Here is an 18,384-nt window from a genome sequence, read left to right as displayed (position 1 = left end):
CAGGCCTGTTAAACCATTAGCCACAAAGGCTCTGAGCTTTGCAAGCTGTGGTGCATATTTGACTCATTCTTTTGCAGTCAGCCTTTGGGGAAATGGATGTGTATTGGTAAGACAGTGAGCACGATAACCCGGTAGAGGATTCTCGTCGTTTGGGGACGTATCTTTGCAATAGAACCAAGTCTGGTTCCAATCCTTGGGGTGACTGTGATGCTTGGCGCGAGGGAAGCTGACATATTTCCTTTTCTGAATTGAAACACCGCCAAGTTCAGTATTGGGTCCATCTGTAAATTCAGTATGGCGGTTTAAATAGAAGAAGTCTCTGAACAGTTCAATGGTCGGTTCTTCTTAGAGATAAGCCTCGCAAAACACTTGAAAATTACAAATATTGGACACAGAGTTAGGTCCAATATCTTGCGGGTGGAGTTGGAAGCTAGCAAGTAGATCACGAATTTTTTTGATCCAGGAGGTTTAAAACCGTGTCTCAGATGATCAACAAACACAACTATTTCACCATCTTTGGGCTCAGGAGGATTTTCTGGACCGGGAGCTCTCTAATGGATTTCACTCTGTTTGGGTAAAGCGCCAGTTGCAACACATCCATTCATATCTTCTTCCGTAATCCAAGATGGAACCCAGTTGCAGGCATAAAAAGACTTGGTCATTTCTTTGACAACCTGAAGGAAGGTTTGTGCCGCTTTAAGATTCATGGTTGACAAGCATAAAGCATTGCAGGTTAAGAGATGGAAAGTGTTAAAGCATGCAAAATTATTAAACCAGGTATTTGTGTTGTCAGAAGTACAATCATAAGCGATTGGCGGTTTAAAGAAGGGACTAATGGTATCTGGCGGGTTATCATTTTCTAAAGTTAAACCGCCTATGTTGATATTGAAGGTACAGATCTGAAATAACTAAGTGATGGAAAAACAAGTTTCACAAGTTGGCACTATAATTTTGGATCTATCACGGGTCAGAAAATGAAACTTTATTCAGACCTAAATATGGTTACCGAAGCAGTCCATAAAGGTTCAGATTGGAGTCTCTACTTAAACGAGATGCATTGATGAAAAAAGAAGGATTATGGCCATCACTATACAGGTTGAATATCGAGGTTTGAATCAAATAGCCACCGTGCAGTGATGAACACTGACGAACACCAATGAACGCTCAAAACCTAAAGGCAGATCTACGATGGAGGAAAGGAAAGCTTACTGGTGCTGAGGGAACGACGGAGAGGCGCTGCGAGTTTCTGGTGCGTTCAGGGTGATGCAGCGGCTAAGGTCGAAGCAAAGGCGAAGTCTGACGGCAGCGGCAGAGTCGAAGCACTGGTGCGACGCGAGGAAGACGATGGGACGAAGAGGCACGAGGGGAAAAAGTAAAATGACCCCCAACCCTATTTATAAGGTGAATGGATAAGTGGCACGCGCAAGAACCGAGGAGGTCAAAAAACAGATCTGTACATATACAGACGCCTCGATGTTTGGAGGTTCATTAAAGGAGATGCATTAAAAGATTTGGGTTCTGTGTAAAGTTAATAGGGGATGACGTCATGGCGGGTTATCATGGTCTGGAAGATGACGTCACGACAGTTTACAAGATTTTTGTGAAGATATTGGAGAAGGAATTTTTCTAAGTGCTGAAGATTGACATGAACATGTTCAAATCAATTTGGGGCCTAATGTTGGGGATATAACTATTGAGTATAAACCGCCCAGGACGGGCCGGATTATACTCATAGTGAGTTGTTCCTGTCATAGCCCACGAGGACAAGGAGTACGGTGCTTTGCGAAGGAGAGCTAAGAAGAGGGCCCAAGGCCCAAAGGCGGATTATGATCCATAGGTATAAACCGCCATAAGATGTATAACTTGTGTTGTAAGATAAGAAAAGGTAGAAACCGAGCCGGACACGCTTATGAGCCGGCCGAGACTCTGTAAACCGCCGGGCATCAACCTATGTATATAAAGGGACGACCCAGTGACGGTTTAGGGACAAGAAATAAGAGATCGAGAGCCGGGTCAAGCATATTCGATCCCCGTTCATCGAAGCCCTAGCAATATGCTACCTCTTGAGCACTGCGTTGGTTTTCCCTTGAAGAGGAAAGGGTGATGTAGTAAAGTAGTGTAAGTATTTCCCTCAGTTTTCGAGAACCAAGGTATCAATCCAGTAGGAGATCACGCTCGAGTCCCACGCACCTACACAAACAAATAAGAACCTCGCAACCAACGCGATAAAGGGGTTGTCAATCCCTTCACGGTCACTTACAAGAGTGAGATCTGATAGATATGATAAGATAATATTTTTGGTATTTTTATGAGAAAAAGAAATAAAGATGCAAAGTAAAATAAACGGTAATAGAAATAGCTAAGTGTTGGAAGATTAATATGATGGAAGATAGACCCGGGGACCATAGGTTTCACTAGTGGCTTCTCTCAAGAGCATAAGTATTACGGTGGGTAAACGAATTACTGTCGAGCAATTGATAGAATTGAGCATAGTTATGAGAATATCTAGGTATGATCATGTATATAGGCATCACATCCGTGACAAGTAGACCGTAACGATTCTGCATCTACTACTATTACTCCACAATTCATCGGATCTCGACAAACACACCGCAAAAGAAGATTACATCGAATAGATCTCCAAGAAGATCGAGGAGAACTTGTATTGAGATACAAAGAGAGAGAAGAAGCCATCTAGCTAATAACTATGGACCCAAAGGTCTGAGGTAAACTACTCACACATCATCAGAGAGGCTATGGTGTTGATGTAGAAGCCCTCCATGATCAATGCCCCCTCCGGTGGAGTGCCGGAAAAGGCCCCAAGATGGGATCTCTCGGGTACAGAAGGTTGCGGCGGTGGAAATAGGGTTTTGGCTCCGTATATGATGTTTCCAGGGTATATGGGTATATATAGGAGGAAGAAGTACGTCGGTGGACCAACAAGGGGCCCACGAGGCTGGAGGGTGCGCCTGGGGGAGGTGGGCGCGCCCCCTACCTCGTGCCTTCCTCGTTGATTGCTTTACGTAGAGTCCAAGTCCTCTGGATCACATTTGTTCTGAAAATCACGTTCCCGAAGGTTTCATTCCGTTTGGACTTAGTTTGATATCCTTTTCCTTCGAAACACTGAAATAGGCAAAAAACAGCAATTTTAGTTGGGCCTCCGGTTAATAGGTTAGTCCCAAAATAATGTAAAAGTGTATAATAAAGCGCATTAAACATCCAAAACAGAATATAATATAGCATGGAACAATCAAAAATTATAGATACGTTGGAGACGTATCAAGCATCCCCAAGCTTAATTCCCGCTCGTCCTCGAGTAGGTAAATGATAAAAACAGAATTTTTGATGTGGAATGCTACTCAGCATAATTTTCAATGTAATTCTCTTATTTGTGGTATGAATATTCAGATCCGAAAGATTCAAGACAAAAGTTTAATATTGACATAAAAATAATAATACTTCAAGCATACAAACTAAGCAATTATGTCTTCTCAAAATAACATGGCCAAGGAAAGTTATCCCTACAAAATCATATAGTCCGGCTATGCTCTATCTTATCACACAAAATATTTAAATCATGCACAACACCGATGACAAGCCAAGAAATTGTTTCATACTTTTGATGTTCTCAAACTTTTTCAATCTTCACGCAATACATGAGCGTGAGCCGTGGACATAGCACTATATGAGGAATAGAATGGTGGTTGTGGAGAAGACAAAAAAGGAGAAGATAGTATCACATCAACTAGGCGTATCAACGGGCTATGGAGATGCCCATCAATAGATATCAATGTGAGTGAGTAGGGATTGCCATGCAACGGATGCACTAGAGCTATAAGTATATGAAAGGTCAACAAAAGAAACTAAGTGGGTGTGCATTCAACTCGCTTGGTCATGAAGACCTAGGGCATTTTGAGGAAGCCCATCATTGGAATATACAAGCCATGTTCTATAATGAAAAATTCCCACTAGCATATGAAAGTGATATCATAGGAGACTCTCGATCATGAAGATCATGGTGCTACTTTGAAGCACAAGTGTGGAAAAAGGATAGTAGCATTGTCCCTTCTCTCTTTTTCTCTCATTTTTTATTTGGGCCTTCTCTCTTTTTTTTGCTTTTGGCCTCTTTTCTTTCTTTAATTTTCGTCGGGAGTCTCATCCTGACTTGTGGGGGAATCATAGTCTCCATCATCCTTTCCTCACATGGGACAATGCTCTAATGATGATCATCACACTTTTATTTTCTTACAACTCAAGAATTATAACTCGATACTTAGAACAAAATATGACTCTATGTGAATGCCTCCGGCGGTGTACCGGGATATGCAATGAATCAAGAGTGACATGTATAAATATTATGAACGGTGGCTTTGCCACAAATACGATGTCAACTACATGATCTCGCAAAGCAATTATGACAGTGATGAAGCATGTCATGGTAAACGAAACGGTGGTAAGTTGCATGGCAATATATCTCGGAATGGCTATGGAAATGCCATGGTAGGTAGGTATGGTGGCTGTTTTGAGGAAAGTATATGGTGGGTGTATGATACCGGCGAAAAGTGCGCGATATTAGAGAGGCTAGCAATGGTGGAAGGATGAGAGTGTGTATAATCCATGGACTCAACATTAGTCATAACGAACTCATATACATGTTGCAAAAATCTACAAGTTATCAGAGCAAAATATTATGCGCATGCTCCTAGGGGGATAGATTGGTAGGAAAAGACCATCGCTCATCCCTGACCGCCACTCATAAGGAAGACAGTCAATAAATAAATCATGCTCCGACTTCATCACATAACAGTTCACCATACGTGCATGCTACGGGAATCACAAACTTTAACACAAGTATTTCTCAAATTCATAACCACTCAACTAGCATGACTCTAATATCACCATCTTCATATCTCAAAACAATTATCAAGCATCAAACTTCTCATAGTATATATTCAACACACTCATAAGATTATTTTTTACTAATCTTGGATACCTATCACGTTAGGACTAATTTTTATGATTAAAGCAAATTACCATGCTGTTTTGTAGGACTCTCAAAATAATATAAGTGAAGCATGAGAGAACAATAGTTTCTATAAAACAATTCCACCACCGCGCTCTAAAATATATAAGTGAAGCACTAAAGCAAAAACTATATAGCTCAAAAGATATAAGTGAAGCACATAGAGTATTCTAATAAATTCCGAATCATGTGTGTCTCTCTCAAAAGGTGTGTACAGCAAGTATGAATGTGGTAAACTAAAAAATCAAAGACTCAAATCATACAAGACGCTCCAAGCAAAACACATATCATGTGGTGAATAAAAATATAGCTCCAAGTAAAGTTACCGATGGACGAAGACGAAAGAGGGGATGCCTTCCGGGGCATCCCCAAGCTTAGGCTTTTTGGTATCCTTGTATTTCACCTTGGGGTGCCATGGGAATCCCCAAGCTTAGGATCTTGCCACTCCTTGTTCCATAATCCATCAAATCTTTACCCAAAACTTGAAAACTTCATAACACAAAACTCAACAGAAAATCTCATGAGCCCCGTTAGCGAAAGAAAACAAAACACCACTTCAAGGTATTGTATTTAACTCATTCTTTATTTATATTGGTGTTAAACCTACTGTATTCCAACTTCTCTATGGTTTATAAACTCTTTTATTAGCCATAGATTCATCAAAATAAGCAAACAACACACGAAAAACAGAATCTGTCAAAAACAGAACGGTCTGTAGTAATCTGTAATTAACGCAAACTTCTGGAACCCCAAACATTATAAAATAACTTTCCAGACGTGAGGAATTTATCTATTAATCATCTGCAAAAATAATTAACTAAATAGAACTTTACAAATAAAAATGGCAGCAATTCTCATGAGCGATAAAGTTTCTGTTTTTTACGGCAAGATCAAAAAGACTTTCCCCAAGTCTTCCCAACGGTTCTACTTGGCACAAACACTAATTAAACACAAAAAACACAACCAAAACAGAGGCTAGATATATTATTTATTACTAAACAGAAGCAAAAATCAAGGAATAAAAAAAATTGGGTTGCCTCCCAACAAGTGCTATCGTTTAACGCCCTTAGCTAGGCATAAAAGCAAGGATAGATCTAGGTATTGCCATCTTTGGTAGGAAATCCATAAGTGGATCTCATAATAGATTCATAAGGTAATTTTATTTTTTTCTAGGGAAGTGTTCCATGCCTTTCCTTAATGGAAATTGGAATCTAATATTCCCTTCCTTCATATCAATAATTGCACCAATCGTTCTAAGGAAAGATCTACCAAGAATAATAGGACATGAAGGATTGCAATGTATGTCAGGAACAATGAAATCTACGGGCACATAGTTCCTATTTGCAACAATAAGAACATCATTAATTCTTCCCATAGGTTTCTTAATAGTGGAATCTGCAAGGTGCAAGTTTAAAGAACAATTATCAAATTCACGGAATCCCAGCAAATCACATAAAGTTTTCGGAATCGTGGAAACACTAGCACCCAAATCACACAAAGCATAGCATTCATGATCTTTAATTTTAATTTTAATAGTAGGTTGCCACTCATCATAAAGTTTTCTAGGGATAGAAACTTCCAACTCAAGTTTTTCTTCATATGATTGCATCAAAGCATCAACGATATGTTTAGTGAAAGCTTTATTTTGACTATAAGCATGAGGAGAATTAGCACGGATTGCAACAAGGAAATACAATCTATCAAAGAGAAATTATCATAATTAAATTCCTTGAAATCCAAAAATAGTGGGTTCATTGATATCTAAAGTTTTGACCTCTTCAATCCCACTTTTACCAATTTTTGCATCAAGATCTAAAAACTCCGAATTTTTAGAACGCCTTCTAGGTAAAGGTGGCTCATCTTCAGTCCCATCATTATCAAGATTCATACTGCAAAACAAAGATTTAATAGGATACACATCAATAACTTTTAGATCTTCATCTTTATTTTCATAGAAACTAGAAGAACACGCTTTCACAAAGCAATCTTTCTTAGCACGCATCCTAGCGGTTCTTTATTTGCACTCATCAATGGAAATTCTCATGGCTTTGAGATACTCATTGATATCATGCTTAGGTGGAATAGATCTAAGTTTCAAAGAATCAACATCAAGAGAAATTGTATCAACGTTCCTAGCCAATTCATAAACCTTAAGCAATTTTTCTTCAAGCAAAGCATTGAAATTCTTTTGCGAATTCATAAACTCCTTAAAACTAGTCTCAAATTCAGAGGGCATATTATTAAAATTTCCATAAGAATTGTTGTAGTAAATACCATAATTATTAGAGGAATTACTAGGGAACGGCCTAGGATTAAAGTTTCCTCTATACGCGTTGTTACCAAAATTATTCCTACCAACAAAATTCACATCCATAGATTCATTATTATTCTCAATCAAGGTAGACAAAGGCATATCATTAGGATCAGAGGAAACACTCTTATTAGCAAAAAAAATCATAAGTTCATCCATCTTTCCACTCAAAACATTAATTTCTTCTATCGCATACACTTTTTTACTAGTAGATCTTTCGGTGTGCCATTGAGAATAATTAACCACGATATTGTCTAGGAGTTTAGTATCTTCTCCTAAAGTGATTTCCATAAATGTGCCGCCTGCATCCGAATCTAAAAGATTTCTAGAAGCAAAATTCAATCCGGCATAAATTTGTTGTATAATCATCCAAAGATTCAAACCATGTGTAGGGCAATTACGTATCATTAATTTCATCCTCTCCCAAGCTTGTGCAACATGTTCATGATCAAGTTGCTTAAAATTCATAATATCATTTCTAAGAGAGATGATCTTAGCGGGAGGAAAATACTTAGAGGTAAAAGCATCTTTGCACCTATTCCATGAATCAATACTATTTTTAGGCAAAGACGAAAACCAAGCTTTAGCACGATCTCTAAGGGGAAAAGGAAATAGCTTCAATTTAACAATATCATTGTCCACATATTTCTTCTTTTGCATATCACACAAATCGACAAAGCTATTTAGATGGGTAGCGGCATCTTCACTAGGAAGGCCGGCAAATTGATCTTTCATGACAAGATTCAACAAAGCATCATTAATTTCACAAGATTCAGCATCGGTGAGAGGAGCAATAGGAGTGCTAAGAAAATCATTGTTGTTGGTATTGGAAAAGTCACATAGTTTAGTATTGTACTGAGCCATCATGACAAGCAAGCAATCCAACACACGAGCAAACAAGAAGCAAGCAAAAAAGGCAAACGGAAAAAGAGAGGGCGAATAAAACGGCAAGGGTGAAGTGTGGGTGAGGAAAACGAGAGGCAAATGGCAAATAATGTAATGCGAGGGATAAGAGTTTGTGATGGCTACTTGGTATGTCTTGACTTGTGCGTAGACTCCCCGGCAACGACGCCAGAAATGGCTCGTTGCTGGGAGTCAAATCTTGACTTGACTTGGCACGAATCTCCCTGGCAATGGCGCCAGAAATCCTTCTTGATACCTCTTGAGCTTGCGTTGGTTTTCCCTTGAAGAGGAAAGGGTGATGCAACACAGTAGCATAAGTATTTCCCTCAGTTTTGATAACCAATGTATCAATCCAGTAGGAGATAGCACACAAGTCACCTAGTACCTGCACAAACAAAAAAGAACCTCGCAACCAACGTGATAAAGGGGTTGTCAATCCCTTCACGGTCACTTACGAGAGTGAGATCTGATAGATATAATAAGATAATATTTTTGGTATTTTTATGATAAAGAGAAATAAAGATGCAAAGTAAAATAAACGGAAATAGAAACAACTAAGTGTTGGAATATTAATATGATGGAAGATAGACCAGGGGGGCATAGGTTTCACTAGTGGCTTCTCTCAAGAGCATAAGTATTACGGTGGGTAAACGAATTTCTATCGAGCAATTGATAGAATTGAGCATAGTTATGAGAATATCTAGGTATGATCATGTATATAGGCATCACGTCCGTGACAAGTAGACCAAAACGATTCTGCAACTACTACTATTACTCCACACATCGACCGCTATCCAGCATGCATCTAGAGTATTAAGTTCATAAGAACAGAGTAATGCTTTAAGTAAGATGACATGATGTAGAGGGATAAACTCATGCAATATGATATAAACCCCATCTTTTTATCCTCGATGGCAATAATACAATACGTTCCTTGCTGCCCCTGCTATCACTGGGAAAGGACACCAAGATTGAACCCAAAGCTAAGCACTTCTCCCATTGCAAGAAAGATCAATCTAGTAGGCCAAACCAAACTGATAATTTGAAGAGACTTGCAAAGATAACCAATAATACATAAAAGAATTCAGAGGAGATTCAAATATTGTTCATAGATAAACTTGATCATAAACCCACAATTCATCGGATCTCGACAAACACACCGCAAAAGAAGATTACATCGAATAGATCTCCAAGAAGACCGAGGAGAACTTTGTATTGAGATCCAAAGAGAGAGAAGAATCCATGGACCCAAAGGTCTGAGGTAAACTACTCACACATCATCGGAGAGGCTATGGTGTTGATGTAGAAGCCCTCCGTGATCAATGCCCCCTCCGGTGGAGCACCGGAAAAGGCCCCAAGATGGGATCTCACGGGTACAGAAAGGTTGCGGTGGTGGAAATAGGGTTTGGCTCCGTATCTGATGTTTCCAGGGTATATTGGTATATATAGGAGGAAGAAGTACGTCGGTGGAGCAACAAGGGGCCCACGAGGGTGGAGGGCGCACCTGGGGGAGGTGGGCGCGCCCCCTGCCTCGTGCCATCCTCGTTGATTGCTTTACGTAGACTCCAAGTCCTCGGGATCACGTTTGTTCCAAAAATCACGTTCCCGAAGGTTTCATTCCGTTTGGACTCCGTTTGATATCCTTTTCCTTCGAAACACTGAAATAGCCAAAAAACAACAATTTGGGTTGGGCCTCCGGTTAATAGGTTAGTCCCAAAAATAATATAAAAGTGCATAATAAAGCCCATTAAACATCCAAAACAGAATATAATATAGCATGGAACAATAAAAATTATAGATACGTTGGAGACGTATCACAATACCAACTACAAACGGGACTAGGCTTTTACCTTCATCGTAAGGGGCCGAACCAGTATAAACTCCCGTGTCCTTTGTCCTGTTTAACCCCTTTAAGCTAACCTCAACGCGATGGCCTCACGACTAAGTCCTCACACTAGGACATCTGTCGTGACGTTTCCACGACACCTTGGCACCTCTTTCCATGAAGCACTATGCAGAAGATGATGGTGCAGGTTCGAAAGTCATTGTTTTGAGTGCATCCTTGAAATCCTCAAACCAGGGACCATGACAAGTTCGGTGACCTTCATACACGTCAGAGATTCGGTCCCACATAAGCTTCGCATTGCAGAGATGCATAATGAGCCTGGACTAATTTCTGGATAGGCAAGAATGGATAATGTCCTTCGCCATGATGTCAAGTCGAGTGTACTTGCGAATATCATCAGCATCCGCCATCTTGCATAGATCGGTAAGGCCAATCTCAGTGACGGTCCATAGTTTGTTGTTCATTGCCATGAGGCGCTTCCTCATTATGCCCTTCCACTTGAGATAATCATGACCGTCAAAGATGGGGCATGACACTTTCTTCATTCCTGCGGTCAACATAACTAAAACTCCATGTGGTTAAACCAAAATCACATAGAACAAGGGAGTACCTTGCTCTGATACCAATTGAAAGTGCGTTATATCGATTAGAGGGGGTGAATAGGCGATTTTTATAAATTCATCACTGAGGAAATTCAAGGTGAGGAATTTCCTAAGTCACGAACTACTTGCATCAGAATAAGTACTTAGGTGCATGCATAGCAGAGCAGTAGTATAGTCATCATGATGAAATGAAACAAGCATAGAGCACAAGTAGCGTGTAAACAGGATAAGCAGGCTAAAGACAAAGTGACGGAATAATTAGGGTTGAGGAAATTGAGAAAGTCTTCAGTCAAAGTCTTCAGACAGTAACGATCAAATACATCAACACATGAATGAGGAAATGAAAGGATTGAGGAAATAGAACCAGTAGCTTGGTGAAGACGATGATTTGGTAGACCAGTTCCAACTACTGTGATAGTGGTACGTCTGGTTGGAGCGGCTAGGTATTTAAACATAAGGACACACGGTCCTGAACACATTGTCCTCACTGTATTCTCCTTGAGCTAAGATCACACAGACCTCACCCAATCACTCGTGGTAAGTATTCAGGTGACTTCCAAACCTTCACAACCTCGGTCACTCGGCGATCCACAATTTCTTCTTGTATACTCTAGACCATGACGCCTTACCATCTGGAGGATGCACAGTCCTCAAAGGTAACAAGCATCGGTTCCATAAAGGAACAATCTCTTCGGTGATGCTCAATCACTTTGGGTTTGTAGGTGTTTGGGTTTGGGTTTTCTCACTTGATGATTTTCGCTCAAAGTCCTTGGAGGATGGGATGCTCTCAATGACAAGTGTCGGTTTCTCTCGGAGCAGCCAACCAACTAGTGGTTGTAGGGCGTGGCTATTTATAGCCTAGGGAGCAGCCCGACATGATAAGAATTAGGGTTGACGACATGGGCTCAGTATTTTCTTTAGAGCCATTATCCTCAGGTGCACAAGCATAATTTTCTTCAAGTTCTGGAATGACTTCTTCAGGAGATTCCTTGGTAGGAATGACATGCTCAGTAGCCTTGAACTTAATGGATTCCTCATGTGACATTTCATCTAGCACAGGAGGTAGGTGCCCTCTTTGCGAGCCGTTAGTTTCATCGAACCGCACATCTACAGTTTCAACAACCTTGTGATGAACAATGTTGAAGAATCTGTAGGTGTGTGAGTCCTTTCAGTAACCGAGCATAAAACCTTCATGTGCTTCGGTGCAAATTTGGAATTGTGATGAGGATCTCTAATCCAGCATTTAGCACCGAAGACTTAGAAATAACTCACATTGGGTTTCTTGTCAGTGAGGAGTTCGTATGAGGTCTTTTTGAAGAATTTGTGAAGATATACCCTGTTGATGATGTGGCACGTAGTAGCAATTGCCTCAGGCCAGAAGCGAGGAGGCGTCTTGTATTCATAAAGCATAGTGCGAGCCATCTCAATGGGAGTCCTATTCTTGCGTTCCACGACGCCATTCTGCTAAGGAGTATAAGGAGCAGATAACTTGTGAGTAATACCAAGTTCATCAAGATAGTCATTAAGAGCAGTATTCTTGAACTCAGTCCCATTGTCACTCCAAATGTGCTTGATCTTCACACCAAAGTTTGTCGAAGCCCTCAAGGATAATCGTTTGAAGACTTCCTGCACTTCAGTTTTGTAAGTGATGATATGCACCCATGTGTAACGAGAATAGTCATCAACAATAAGAAAGCCATATAGAGATGTTGCATTTGTGAATGTGGCATAGTGAGTAGGGCGGAAGAGATCCATGTGAAGCAATTCAAATGGATGAGTTGTAGTCATGATAGTCTTCAAGGGATTCTTGGACTTGGTCATCTTTCCAACCTCACCAGCTCTACACAAATGGTCCTTGAGGAATTTGACACCCTCTATGCCAATGACGTGCTTCTTCTTCGCGAGTGTGTGTAAGTTCCTCATGCCAGCATGACCTAGTCGTCGATGCCATAACCAGCCTTCTGAAGCTTTTGCAAGTAGACATGTGGCAGGCTACTCTAGAGAAATCAACAACATACAAGTATCCTTTCCCAAAGCCTTCAAATACTTTGGAGTGGTCAGATTCCATGATCACAACACAATGATATTTTCCAAACATAATGACCATATCAAGATCACAAAGCATTGAGACAGACATGAGGTTGAATCGTAAGGACTCGACAAGCATGCAGACTTTGTCCATGTGTCGATCATTTGAGATTGCAACCCTACCTAGACCCAATACCTTGATTTTGCCTTTGTCTGCGTAGGTGATATGATTTAGATGCGATGGAGATAAATCAGTGTCCATCAATAAGTTCTTGTCACCGGTCATGTGATTTGTACATCCACTGTCGAGGACCCACTCAGTAGCTTTGGGTTGATCGTCCTGCAGATGAATTAGTGCAACTTACGAACTCATATACTTCATCAGTGAAGAACATGACTTCAGAATTCATCTGTTTGAATTTCATCAAGCAGTACAACAGATATAGCAGTATAAGGACGTGAGAAATGAATATTCATTTCTTCATAGATTAGCTTGCACCCTTTCAAGCAAATTTAGGTCTCAAATTCATCAGACGTTCATGTTCGTCTAGAAACCTAACCCCGCATAAGAGATTAGTTCTTTTTTTCACCATCCACATCTGGAGGGGTGGCAAAGAGTTCATCATTCTGCAAGCTCCATAAGAGAAAGGTGGCATAGAAGCCAGTCCACTTTGTTTCATAGAAGAGGGGTTAGAGTAAGCATATGAATAGGCAGAGAAATTCTTCGAGGACTTATGAACATAATTATTTGAAGAATGATGCACATATTCATAGCCCTTAGGCTTTCCCTGCGAAACAGAAGTGTTATCACGATGATGTTCATATGAGGATTTGGATCCATATGAGGAATTTGATCCACGTGAGGAATTTGGTCCATATGAGGACTTGGATCCATATGAAGAATTCAAACCAGGGTTCCTTTTCTTCACAGGTGGTGTCATGATGACATTCACCTAAAGACTTTCAAGGCACCTTTTGGGAACCTAGGTTTTCTTCATTGGGGGACCATTCCTGCAGTTAGTTCCATCATATCTAGCAAATACTTCACCATTCTGATTTTTGAACAGTTTATTGTTGAAGTCAAATGACTCATCCGGAGAATATGAAGATTCACAAGTAAAACCAGATAAAGTGGATGGATCTACGGGAGGTCCCTTTGTAGCAACCCATGAGGTTTTGGGATACTGCTCAGGTTTCCAGTAGGTCCCATCAGCATTGATTTTACTATCAAAGGCAATACCCTCTTTCCTCGGGTTCCTGTTGAGGATCTGCTTTTTAAGCACACCAAAAAGAGCTTAATGCCATTTGAGGCTTTTGTACATGCCTGTCACAAATAGTTCCTTCAACCCTGCATTGTTAATGATACTTGTGGTATCCTTAGATGAGGAATTTGTCACCACAAAGACAGTTAAAGAATTTGCAGCAATAGAAGCATTTGAACTTTCAGGTGAAGAATTAGCAGATTCACATTCAATGCATTTCAAACATGGTGGAATGAATTCGTCCTAAGCAGAACTGATCTGTTGAGCAAATAATGAATCACGCTCCTTCTGAAGATCTTCAGAACTGACCCTTAGCTTCTCAAGATCTTGCTTTCTTTAAAGAAATTCATAAGAAAGTCTCTCATGATCAGCTAAGATATTTTTATGATAACTCTGAAGGTTATCAAACTTAGACTGAAGTCTCTGAAGATTATCAGTCGGAGTTTGAGTTCGATCCATTTCTTCACCCAATAGGTCATCGCTTTTGTCTAACATATTTTGAACCTTTTCAAAAGCCTGTTGTTGTTTCACAGCATCTTAGCAAGTTTAGAATAGCTAGGCTTGAGGTTTTCATCAAATTCACCTCACTTGATTCAGAGCAGGGATATTTGAGTAGCTTGGCACCTTTTGCCATGAAGCAATAGGTGGGAGCATAGTCATCATCGACATCATCAGCAGCGTTGGGAAGTCATTTTCCTCAGAGTTGAAGATGGACTTGCTGACGAAAGCAGTAGCGAGAGCTAGGCTAGCCACACCAAAGTCTGACTCCTTAGATGCCTCCTCTTCCTCATTTTCCTCAGATTCGGCTTCAGAGTCCATTTCCTTGACAATGAACGCCCGAGCCCTTTTGGAGCTGCTCTTCTTGTGAGATCAAGACTTTGAAGATTTTGACAATGAGGACTTTGAAGATTTCTTCTTCTTCTTCGAGTCATCATAACTGTCATCCTTGTGTTTCTTCTTCTTTGATTCCTTCTCCCACTGAGGACAAACAATAATGTAGTTGAAAGTGCGTTATATCGACTAGAAGGGGGGTGGGTGAATAGGCTATTTTTACAAATTCATCACTGAGGAATTTCTTGGTGAGGAAATTCCTAAGTCACGAATAACTAGCAGCGAAATAAGTACTCATACACTACTAGGAAAAGGCATACTAGTGGCGCACCAGTTTTGCCTACTAATGGCGCACTACTGGTGCGCCACTAGTACCATGCCACTAGTATTATATACTAATGGCGCACCACTGGTGCGCCATTAGTATCTGGTATACTAATGGTGCACCACGCCGCGCACCATTAGTATAGACCAACATGCGCCATTAGGATGCCTCCCAGGGGGCCATATTTACCCATGTGCTTTGGCATACTAATGTCACACTATGGGGTGATGCGCCATTAGTATCCTTTGGCATACTTATGGCGCACTGTGTAGTGATGTGCCATTAGTATCGTTTGGCATACTAATGGCGCACTTTGAAGTGATGCGCCATTAGTATGAATATTAGGTTTTATTTTTTTTACTTTTCTGATTTTTGCACAGGTTACAAAATATATTATTGGACAGAATATAGACAGCACCACACAGCAACAGCAGATTCATCGAATACAATAGAAGATTAGTCTCCGAATACAATTCATCATATTAGTCTCCGAATTCAAAAGACCGAACAAAGGTAGAACATTACAAGTCTCGAGACCGCGAGTATCGAGTTTGTCTTCACATTACAAGTCGATATCGATCATCTAAACTACCATCACATAGAAGAGAGCTGCGGTCATCACAATGAGCATCATCGCGATGAAACTGGTCTTCATCCGGTTCCTCCAACGCTCCCTCCCTCTCCCACCAGATAGCGGGCGTATCTAGATTCCACCTCCACCCTAGTGGTGTACCCTTTGTAGCTGTTACCGCTGAAACGGTGAACCTGTCTCCGACACTCCTCCCAGTCGTCGTAGACTTCGGGAACCTTACCCTTGTACACGACATACGACGGCATCTCTATGCACAAGCCAAACAACAGACAATACATAAGCAATATATAAGTATGCAACAAAAGGATCGGAAGAGAAAAGCAAGACATTAATAGCACGATTCATGGTCCTACTAATAAATAGCATCGATTACATCTAAGTTGAACGACTGTCCAAACCAAAGAGACATACAATTCATTAAAGTTTAATTACAACATGAGCTGTCGGATTTCGGGTTCCGGCAAACCCTTGAGGTTCGAACACTGGGGTGCGCGCGGAGATTTCGCCTCCTACCTTCCTGCACCCCTTCGCCTCGCCAGGATCTAAACTAAGGAAAGAAAAACACAAGAGACACAGGGTTTATACTGGTTCGGGCCACCGTTGTGGTGTAATACCCTACTCCAGTGTGTGGTGTGGTGGATTGCCTCTTGGGCTGATGATGACGAACAATACAAGGAAGAACAGCCTCGCGAGGGTCTGTTCTTCGCTGGGGTGATGAACTGTTAGGAGGAGCTCAGTCACCTTTGTCTCTCTCTCTTTCTGATCTTCTCTCTCTCTATCTTTTTCTATGCCTCCCTCTCTCTCTCTCTCTTTCCGTCTCTCTCTTGCTCTGTGGGTGGCTGGTCCTATTTATAGAGGCCCTGGTCCTCTTCCCAAATATCGAGCGGGAAGGGAGCCAACAATGGCGGGCTAATTTGAAGGGGGACAACTAGTATCAACCATCCTGACAAAAGTAGTCTTCGCCTGCGCAAAGCTCTGGTGATGACGCCGTCTTGGGATCCACAGTGACCTCCTTCTCGTAGTCCTCCTGGTCTTGGTCTCGTTGCACCGAAATGGCAACCTTTGCCTGATGCCTCGGTACTTCGCGGCTGCGCTTGCCCCCTTTGCACCAAAGAGGAAGGGAGGACGTTGTGCGGGCTGGCACCCGCCTGGCGCCCCCGATCGTCATGGATTGCGTCACGGGCACCTTGTGAGGTACCCCGCCTTGATCTCTCCGCCTCCTCGTGAGCCAGCCTGACGAGGCCGCGCCTGAGGAAGCTCCGCGTCGTCCGCCCCGCGAGGCTTGTCCCTCGTGAGGGTCTTGGGTTTGTGTTGGTGAAGATGGGCCGTGCTGGGCCCCCTTTTGAGCCACGCCGCGGGCCGCAAGCAGGCAAGTCTGGGGACCCCCGTTCCCAGAACACCGATAGTAGCCCCCGGGCCCAAGGCGCGCCCGGACTTGGCCGTGCAGGGAGGCGGAAGGGTAAGAGCGAAGCGCCGCGGGCCCTAACAACCTGCGGCCTTGGGCACCGCGTGGCGGTTGGTTGGATGTGGGCGCCCTTGCAACCGCGCGAGTTGATAAAGGAGCGGCATCCACCTAGGCTTTGCTTCTTGCTTTCCCTGGTTGCTGCTCAGATCCCCTTTCTTGCGCCTCTCCTTCCTTCCTCCAAAATTTCCAGATCCACTCCGGCCGTGTGACCTAGGAAGCCATGGTGCCTTGTCAGCCCCCGGCCGTAGCTTGGTACTCGTCTGCCCTGGATCCGCCGAATGTGTCGGAGGCGAGCCTCGCCCGGTTGCGCCGGATGGCGACGGCGCGGGGCGTCAACGGGGCGAAGGTGTTCAAAGCTGGCTCCGCCACCCCTGAGGGTCAAGGGATCACCTTCTATCCGCTCTTCGTAAGTGCCATTGCTGCTGGCTTGGTGCCTCCCTTCTCCGAGTTCTTCTTCTCTGTCCTCCGCCACTATAAGCTACAAGCCTTGCATCTCCACCCCAACTCCGTCCTTCTCCTGGCGATCTTCGCCTATTACTGCGAGGCTCACGTAGGGGTGCAGCCTTCAATGGCCTTGCTGCGCCACTACTTCTACCTCCGGACCTCTCGTGGTACTGCTTCCGCGTGCGCGAGCTTCGTCACGTACGGTGGCCCCATTGCCATTTCGAACCCCGGGAAAAGGATTGAGGGCTTCAGGAACAAGTGGGTCTTGGTGGATGCTGGGCGCATCCACCCTCGGCTGATCTTGCCCACGGAGCAACCCACGAGCTCCAGCGATTGGGGTCGAGCGAAGCTCACGGACCCCCGCGCGAAGCTGATGTTGGAGAAGATGGACGCGGATCTGAGGCCGGCCAACATGGCGACGCAAAGCTGACCGGCGCGTTGCTGCTTAGGGAATTCCTGGAGCACCAGCTGGCCCCACTTCGGCAGTACTCACTTCCGATGTGAAGGCCCCGTCCGAGCCCCGCGGCCTTAGCCGACGGAGATCTGGCTGCTGTCCTCCAATCTCTGGTCGGGGGCGATGTGGCGAGGTTGGCGGGCGCTCCTATGCCCTTGTTCCTCCACGACGACTGGGAGCAGGTAGTGGAGTCCATGCCCGTCTTCAACGGGGATGGGCCCGTGCCCGTGGAAACTCCCGAGGAACCGGTGGACGTGCCCTCCGACGACTCTAGCGAAGAGGAGGAAGGAGGGGAGCG

This window comes from Triticum aestivum, chromosome 5A, assembly GCF_018294505.1.
Source record: "Triticum aestivum cultivar Chinese Spring chromosome 5A, IWGSC CS RefSeq v2.1, whole genome shotgun sequence".
NCBI lineage: Eukaryota > Viridiplantae > Streptophyta > Magnoliopsida > Poales > Poaceae > Triticum > Triticum aestivum.
This window is presented reverse-complemented; position numbering follows the sequence as displayed.